The sequence below is a fragment of the Maylandia zebra genome, linkage group LG11, assembly GCF_041146795.1.
Source record: "Maylandia zebra isolate NMK-2024a linkage group LG11, Mzebra_GT3a, whole genome shotgun sequence".
NCBI lineage: Eukaryota > Metazoa > Chordata > Actinopteri > Cichliformes > Cichlidae > Maylandia > Maylandia zebra.
The window spans coordinates 2,295,481-2,305,487 of NC_135177.1; positions in this window are offsets into that span (position 1 = coordinate 2,295,481).

The window sequence follows — 10,007 nt, forward strand, 5'->3', positions numbered from 1 at the left end:
CACCTCCAAGATCGTCTGAGACCAGCCACCCAGACAGCTGCTGGAACAATTGGTTTGCACAACCAAACAATTTCTGCACAAACTGTCAGAAACCGTCTCAGGGACGCTCAACTGCATGCCCGTCGTCCTCATCGGGGTCTTGACCTGACTCCAGCTCGTCGCCGTAACAGACTTGTGTGGGCAAATGCTCACATTCGATGGCGTCTGGCACGTTGGAGAGGTGTGCGCTTCACGGATGAATCATGGTTCACATTATTCAGGGCAGATGGCAGCTGAGAATGTCCCAGTTCTTGCATGGCCAGCATACTCACCGGACATGTCACCCATTGAGCATGTTCGGGATGTGCTTGACCGGCGTATACGACAGCGTGTACCAGTTCCCACGAATATCCAACAACCTCGCACAGCCATTGAAGTGGAGTGGACCAACATTCCACAGGCCACAATTGACAATCTGATAGACTCCATGCAACGATGTGTTGCACTGCATGAGGCAAATGGTGGTCACACCAGATACTGACCGGTTCTGGGTCCCCAGACCCCCAATAGCGCAAAAAACTGCACATTCCAGGGTGGCCTTTTGTTGTGGGCAGTCTGAGGTACACCTGTGCACTACTCATGATGTCAGATCAGCATCCTGATGTGGCACACCTGTGAGGTGGGATGGATTATCTCAATATAGCAGATGTGCCCACTACCACACATTTGGACTGATTTGTGACCACTGTTTGGGAGGGATGGTTATATTGTGTATCTGGAATGAATTTTAGGTCTCTACGTCCATCCCATGGGGAATGGGAGCAAAAACAAAAGTGTTGCGTTTATATTTTTGTTCAGTGTAGATTGGGACAGTCGATTTATGTTAATACGGGGTTTACCACCCTTCCAAAGAAAATCTTTTATCATATTATTGTAGCTTTGCAACATCCGTCGCGGGATACACATAGGCAGCATTCCTGTATAATAGTTGATGAGCGGTGCCACAACCATTTTAACTGTGTTCACTTTTCCCCACAATGTCAAATTTAGTTTACTCCATTTACCCAAGTTTTTATTGATCTTGTTTAATAATTTTCCCATACTGTTAGCCATAATATCCTCAATATTGGGGTCCAATTCAATTCCAAGATATTTCATTCCCTTGTCCACCCACTTAAAGTTAAAGCCCGATATTAAGTTATGACTGCAAGCCTGGGAAACTGGCATCGCCTCTGATTTATGCCAATTAATTTTGTACCCCGAAAACATTGAGTATGTATTAATCACCTCTAATAGTTTTGTGATAGAATTAGTTGGGTCTTGGTTTAATATCAGCACATCATCTGCATACAGGAATAATTTGTGTTCTCTGCCTCCCCCAAATACACCTTTAATCTCTGCATTTTCTCTGATTTGAATAGCTAATGGCTCTAAAAATATTATAAATAGCAATGGGCTTAAATTGCATCCTTGACGTGTTGATCTGGAAATACTAAAAAAAGGAGAAAGTACCCCATTTGTAAATACAGCTGCCTCTGGACCAGAATACATGGTTCTAATCCATCTGCAAAAATTGTCACCTATTCCAAACTTTTCCAGGGCTGTGAACAGAAAGTTCCACTCCACCCTATCAAAAGCTTTCTGTGCATCTAAAGATATAGCCAATACAGGATTTGTGTTATTTCTATTCAGCCACAGCAGGTGTAGTAATCTCCTCATATTATCAGAAGCAGATCTATTCTTGATAAACCCTACTTGATCTTGATGAATAATTTGTGGTATTACAACCTCCAACCTTGTTGCTAAAACTTTGGATAGAATTTTGCAATCCACATTGATTAAACTTATTGGTCTGTAATTACCTGGATCAGTTAAATCCTTGTCACCTTTTGGAATTAGTGATATTACTGCCTGATTAAAACTTGCAGGGAGTCGTCCAAATTCAAAGGCTTCATGTAATACTTCAGTTAGAAAAGGACATAGCAAATCTATAAATTTATGGTAAAATTCTGCTGGGAATCCATCTATTCCTGGTGACTTCCCAGCTTTCATTGCACGGATAGCTTCTTTTACTTCTACCTCAGTTAGTGGAGTTTCCAATTTGTCCCTACCCTCTTGTGAGATTTTTGGTATTTTCATTTTATCAAAGTATGGACTCAGCAGATCCATACTTACTTTGTTATCGGACGTGTATAAATCTTGATAAAATATTTGAAAAATTGTGTTAATCTCTGAAGAAGATGTAACTAATTTATCATCCTTTTTAACTGCCGTAATAACATTCTGATTGTCCATTTGCTTAAGTTGTCTGGCTAATAGCCTGCCTGTCTTTTCACCATTCTCATAGAAATTAGTTTTAAGACGAAAGAGGGCATACTCTGCTTTTTTGTTATAAATTTTATGAAGATCATATTTAAGCTGGCAAATCTCTTTAAATTTATTATCATCAAATTTTCCTGCTAATTGTTTTTCCAATTTACTTATATTTTCCTCCAAAGTTCTTATCTTTTCCTTATCTTCTCCATTTTTCTTAGAACTATAGCCTATGCACTTTCCACGAATAAATGCCTTCAAAGCATCCCATACAATAGCCAGCCTGTCCGTAGATCCAACATTCACCTCTAAAAAATATCTTATATCCTCTTTTAGGGTTGATACAAATTTTTCGTCCTGCAATATGCTTGAGTTTAGTCTCCACCTACCCGTTCTGTTCTTTTCTACATTTAGATTTATGTGCAATTCTACTGGTGCGTGATCTGTTAAAGCAATCACACCAATGTCACAGTTTACTACTAAATTGACACATGATTTAGAAATCAAAAAATAATCTATTCGGGAATATGTCTTATGCGAATGAGAGTAAAAGGTGTATTCTCTTTCCATAGGGTGAACAAGCCTCCAAATATCTACCACACTGAGATCTTCTTTTAAAGCATCTATCGCTGTCCCAGTTCTAGTACTTGAAGTTGCATTAATGGCACTTCTATCAATATATTCATCCATCACATTATTAAAGTCTCCACCTAACAAGATCTGGCCCTTCATGTTCCCTAGCATCTTGTTAACCTCATCCATAAAATTAGGTTCATCCCTATTTGGGGCGTAAATATTGCACAGAACAACCTGAACTCCATTAATGAGAGCCTGCAGAGCCAACACTCGCCCGTCTTCATCCCGGCTTTCCTTCAATAATACAAAGTTTAGTCTTTTATTAATGAGTACCATGACACCACGACTCTTGCTTGATCTTGAGTTATGAAATACTTTCCCAATCCAATCCCTTTTTAATTTCAATGCTTCATTTTCATTCGCAAAATGCGTCTCCTGGATGTATGCAATATCAGCATTATGAGACTTGAAGTAGCTAAGCACTTTTTTTCTTTTGACTGGTGTGCCACAGCCATTTATATTCCATGACACAATATTAACGTCCACATTCCCCATGACTATGCCATGTTAAGGTATCTATAAGCCTTATATCTTCCAACCCATAACCATTTAACCTGTGCTGATAACCCTGCTTGAACCAGAACATAAGTTTAAACAAGAACAGTACCTCACCTATAGAATCTCTACCAAAAAAACAAAAAACAAAAAACAACGAACATAAAAAAAGAAATAGCGCCGTCCAAAAAAGGAACATGACAGCGCAAAAGCCCCGTGGGCAAAACTGTCTCTGGTCCGTGATGGTCCCGTGGACAGTGAACTGCTGTCCTCCTCCTGTCCCGTCGACACCCCAGGGAGCCCGCCCCCGTCTTATGAAATTATTAACGATGCGCTCCCATGCACGTAATTTAGCTTATTAACCCCTTACTCCACCACTTCCTGAAAGTTCTCACGCACGAATTTCTCTGCCTCCTCAACGCTGTCAAAGCTCTTCTGCTGGCCTTTCCATGTTAATCGAAGTTTTGCTGGATGTGCCAGAGTGTGCTTTATCTGATGCTGCCATAGCTTCTTCATTACTGGGGAGAAAAGCTTCCTCTGCGCCGCTCGCTCCGCGGTCATATCTTCATAAAATGACAAACGACAGTTCTCCCACAGTATTCCTTTCTTCTGTTTAGCGGTCATGATAACTTTTTGTCGTGCAGTGTAACGGAGAAATTTCACCAGCACGATTCGAGGTGGCTGACCAGGTCCCAGGCGTGGTCTTGTACTTCTGTGGCATCTTTCCAGCTCATATTCCTCCCCTCGTAGACCTAGGCCATCCGCGAGTATCTTCATCACATAATCATTTATGCTGCCACCACTTTCCAGACCCTCTTCCAGACCGATAAGCCGAACGTTCTTTCTGCGGTTTCTGTTTTCCTGGTCGTCTACTCGGGCCCAAAGTTGTTCAAGCTTTTTAGCGTTTTTGCCTTTATCTTCTGTTATGCTCCTCATTTTGTGTTCCACATCTGAAATGCGGCCCTCAGCTTCGGTCATCCGTATTTGGATTGCACTTATAGCGTTTTTAAGTTCCACCATATCTGACTTAATGTGAGATACATCGGCCGCAACACTAGTTAGGATAGTTCCAAGCTTAGTTATTTCGGCAAACAGGCCGCTTATATCCATCTTTGGCCCTTCTTCTTGGCTAGCAGGGCTAACCTTGGCACTGCTAGCATTACTTTCCCCCGCTGCCACCGTGGAGATCCGGGTTTGCACGCTCTTCTTCTTAGTTCCTGTGGCCATGTCTCTCAATAAGTTCGAGGACACTGATCTAGCAAGTCACCGCAGTGAGGAAATAGATTATTTGGGAGCGTTTACCTTGTTTTAAAACTAATGTAGGGTCGACGGGGGTCAGAGACTCTCTATGGCGCGGCCATTCCCAAACGCTCCATCACGTGACTCATTTTAATTTATATTTAATTGTGTTGTGGTTTGCAGTGTTTTGTGTTGTTTCACTTTAAATTAGTTTGAAAGGAAAAAGCTGAAATTTTAAATAGTCAAAAGTTGAAATGTAAATAGTTGGTTTTTCTATTATATGATTTATTTATTACATTTTATGTGGAGTGAATAAATAAAAGTAAATTTACGGTGGCCCCTAGAGACAAACTCCAAAACACGTATAAACTCCAAAACACGTACAAACTCCAACACACGTGCAAACTCTAAAACGCGTACAAACTCAGAAGGACGTACAAACTCTAGAACACATAAAAAACACAACAGAAGTGCTCCAGGATGCTAGGCGCAGTGTTGAGCTTTTGTTACTTAGTGGCTACACAAGCCAGGAAGTACCAACGACTGGATTTGGTGTGTGGTAGTAACAGGTAAATGAACACTTTTTAAAAATTATTTGAATATATATGAGTGCTTGTGTATAAATTAGAGATGGCACGATACCACTTTTTTATGTCCGATACCGATATCATAAATTTGGATATCTGCCGATACCGATATGAATCCAATATATCTATTTTTTAAACAGTTTTTGTATAAGTTCAAAGTCAAATTTAAAAAGACAACACACTAAAGCTATTCTCTTATACTTGCATGCAAGAAAAAGACTGCACCCAAAATATTGCTCACTTCAACAATGCATATCTCTTCATTTAAACTTTAGCACTGTTTAGCTGTCACCACTATCAAAACATCCATCCTGAAAGTGCGCAACATTATGCAGAACTTTAAATCTAGAAGTATTTAAAGTAAAATTCAAGTAAATAAAAGTGAAACCTTATACAGAACTTTAAATCTAGAAGTATTTAAAGTAACATTCATCTAAATAAAAGTGCAACTTTATGCAGAGCTTTAAATGTCGAAGTATTTAAAGTAAAATTCAAGTAAATAAAAGTGCAACTTTGCAAATTCGAAAACCCCTTTGGTACTGACAAAAGGTGCAATTATAGCAGACAAAGCAATTCCTCTCCAAACCCTAAAAAAAACCAACCCCAACAACATTCTTGTAATAATGCATTTGTAATTTTTTTCTCACTCTAACATGAGAGGTAGGTTCTTCTTCAGAAAGATCAACATTTCAACCTTCTCAGCTGTCAGCCTGCTTCTCCTTTCATCAATGATAATGGAGGCTGTACTGAAGAGTCTCTCGCTCTCAATACTTGTGGTAGGTGCACAGAGAAATTTAGCTGCTGTAGAAACCAGAGTGGGAAATCTAAGTTTGTTGACTTGTCAGTACAGCAGTGGATTATCTGAGCGTTGAATGGTTGGCTCACTAAGGTAAGTTTGCACTTCAATGCGTGCACTTGTCGTGGCTAACTGAGGAACAGGATTTGAGTGTTTTCCTTCAGGATTTCATCAAAAACACTTTCAAGTCTGCTTTGGCTGGAAGATTAGGGATGACATCAGATGCAGATGAGGATGATGCGCTTACCTCCTTGTGTGGGAAGCATTCCAAACTTGCAACACCTAGCCGGTCCATTGCCTTTTTTACATTGCTGGCATTGTCTCGCAAAACAACGTGGACTTTATTCTTCGGAATTTTCCACGCATTTAACATTTCCTCCATAGCTGCAGCGATGGACTCTCCTGTGTGAACCACGAAACTCTTTGGCCTGCAACACTGCTTTTTGCATTGTAAAACTCGAGTCTATCCAGTGTACAGTCAGGCTTAGCAGGGACAACGGACAAACGTCCGAGCTCCAGATATCAGTTGTGTCATGGTCTGGGTGAGCAGCTGGGATTTTCCATCAGTGCCAGAGCACCCTTGGCTCCGCCCGTGGGCAGGACTTTCTCAGCTTCACGCATCTGGAGCTAATTGGGGCAATCAGGCCAAAGAGGGATTTAAGCTCTGCGCTGTCATCTCCTCCCTGCCAGTTCGGCAGCTACCTGATGTTGGTAACCGGCTTGTTTGACTCACGCTGTTTCTTGTGCTTCAGGACCTATTCTCCAGTGTCGACTGCTGCTCACCACTTGGATCTCAGCTCCTTTCCACCTCACTGGGAAATATCTCCAAACCTCACCTGCCTGCCCTTCTGCTCACTCACCACTTTGGATCCAACGAACCCCAGGTCAGCCGTTTCACCTCCCCCTCGATACCACACCTCCACCTCCTGCAAGTAAGCTGAAAAGACTGTCATACTTACCCTCTCTGGTAATTCACTTCAACCCAGCTCTAACTCCACTCTCCTCTCTCCCCAGTGTGACCAATACTTAACTGGCTAGATCCAGTTGTCCTCACGTTCATGCCACGGCTACTGTAGGAGCCATATGAGTTGTTACCTTCTGACTAAGTGGGTTGGTTTAAATGGACTCGCTGTATTGGTGCACGGGTGTGGGGCGTGTCTCATGGGTGAGCATGAGGCAAAACTTTCTGTTGAGCACAGCTTGAGCGCAGCTTGAATGATTTTGATGTATTTTGACTGTAACTTGATGTTTTTTGTATATTTGTGCACTAATTGATGCCATAGGCCAAGTTGTAATTTGGCATAGTAGTTAGTGCAGTTATTGGTGAGTTGCAGTTGTTTGTTTGTGCAATCTGTGCATTTGTTTAATAGTTAATCCCATGTGCTGATTTATATATTGGACGGTTGCATGTGGAAATAAAGGAGCAAATGGTACAGAAGTGAATTTTATGCGTTTATTGTTGCGCGTCATCTGTGTCCTCATGTTTAGCCTGCCGCGGCCATAGGTTGGAAGAGCCGTAATAAATTGTCAACAGAAAAGTTTGTAGGTTTTATTGGATTATTCATATATAGATGAGTTTATTGATGAGAGTTTTATAGTTTGCTGTTGCCTTTGTCCACGCGACTTTTAGATTAAGCCTTTGGCTACACAAAACAGATTTCTTTCAGGAGTCTTGTTCCCCTGTTAGGTTTCAGCAGTACAGCTGCACTAGGCGTTGTACTGATTTACTTTCTAGTTATTGTGCATCAGGCGGCTGAAGCCATTGGCTTGGGAGTACCGCCGCAGTTTGTGTTTAAGACAGTTTGTCTTCCTCACAGCTGACGGTATGGAGGTACATAAATACCCACCGCTAGTATGTACGGAAGACTAGGTTGAGTTAGTTAGGTTTAATAGGCAGATAGTGGGGGATATTGCTCCTGTTAATTGTGTGTGTCCAAGGTTTAGTGAAGGGAATGTCATCAAGTTGATGTGTTGGAATGAAGCTGTGTGGCATAGGTGTAGTTCAGCGTTTGGATTTTGTAATGTTTTGAAGAAAAATGGAGACACACCAATTAATACAATGTGGTGATGTGGATGGAAAGAAAATACAGCCGAAACCGACTGCTAAGGCTTTGGAGAATCAGATTGAAAGACTTCAAACAGAACGGCACACTAAGATTAATAAAGTTAAAAAGGTCATAAAGATTATTAAAGAATTAAAGCAATCTGAAGATAATGTTTCCACTGTTCAGGCTCAGTTAGAGAATTTGTCTGTGTTGCTTATTGAGGCAACTCATCTGCATGAAACCTTGCTTCCTTTGCTTCCTCAAGAAGAGCAAGAGAAACAAACTGCTTGGTTCATAAGTGTGCGAGCACATAATACTGAGTTTATGGAAGAGATAAAGAAATGGCTTCATGATGCAAAGGGAAACCCTCAGAGTAAAAATCAGGTGTCTGAGCTTGATTTGCCACATTTAAATCCACTTGGTATTGATTTCTTTGATGTATTACCTGCTGGAAATGGTTCTGGTGCTTCTAGGCACACCGGGAATGTTGGTAAAGGTGCTGCGATAGATGATGTTAATCCAAGTGATGGCGTCTCTAATGTTGGAAACAAAAGTTGTAGGAAAAGTAAATCATCACTCAGTGGCTCAATGGTTTCATCTGCCTTGTCAGCACGCATAATGGCAGAAGCTGACATGGCTGCTCTTGTTCGACAGAGGTTGTTGAAAGAAAAGCATGCTTTGGAAGAACAAGAAATACAGCTTAGGAAAAGGAAGGAGCTGCTTGACTTAGAAACTGAAATAGCAGCCTCAGCAGCAAAGGTGAATGTTTTAAAAACTTCTGAAATGTCCCGAGTCTCAAGTGCTGTTAATGTTAAGTCTGATGGTATGAATTCATACTTGGAGCGAGAACAGGGGAGTTTAGCCTTTTTAAATCCTAATGCTCCAACGTTCAAACCTGTGTTACCAGAGCAACCATATCAGGGTGTTGATGCAAGTGATCATCAAGCGCAGGTATTGGATGTAAGGCCCAAGGTTAAAAATACTTTTCAGCCCGAGATCGTTTCGTTGGAAAAGTCAGAGACGAAGCCACAAGTATTTCCAGGTGCAGTTTCGACTACTCAGATGATGTTGCAGTCTCACGCACAATCAAAACCTCTTACACATACAGTGCAAGGTAGGGAGGGTCATGATCATCTAGTCAGTTTTGAAGAAACAGAATGAAATTACAACTTTATTAGCTGAGCAGCAGTCTCTGTTTTTGCTACCAAGGCGTGACATTCAGTTATTTGATGGTGATCCTTTGCAATATCAAACATTTATGAGAGCTTTTGAGCACATGGTAGAGAGTCAAACTCACAGTGCTAAGGATTGTTTATATTTTCTCGAGCAATACACTAGAGGCCATCCAAGAGAAATGGTCAGAAGCTGTCAGTATATGCCTGCTGAGTATGGATATGCTAAAGCTAAATCTTTGCTCCAAGAGAACTTTGGCAATTCGCTGAAAATTGCTGCTGCCTACATTGAAAGGGTCAGTAAATGGCCACCTATAAAATCTGATGATGTGAAGGCTTTGCAGGAATATGGGTTTTTATTAAGGCAATGTTGTAATGCAATGGGAGACGTTGAGTCCTTGCATGAGTTGGATGTCTCTGCTAATATGCAAGCAGTTATAAAAAAGTTGCCTTATAAGCTCAGGGATAAGTGGAGGAATGTTGTCTGCGAGCTGCAGGAGAGGTTTCAACGTAAAGTGGTTTTTTGCGATGTTGTTGAGTTTGTCGAAAGGCAAGTTAAGATTGCAAGTGACCCATTGTTTGGAGATATACAGGATCCTCCAACAGCCATCAGAAAAGAGGCGAGGAATGATAAGTCTCAGTTTTACCCTAAGGCTAAGCGGAGTAGTTTTGCTACTACAGTGGCCAAGGTTGAAGGGAAGATTGAGCCAGCATTGAGGCGAGAGAGTGGTTCAGTTGTGACCAA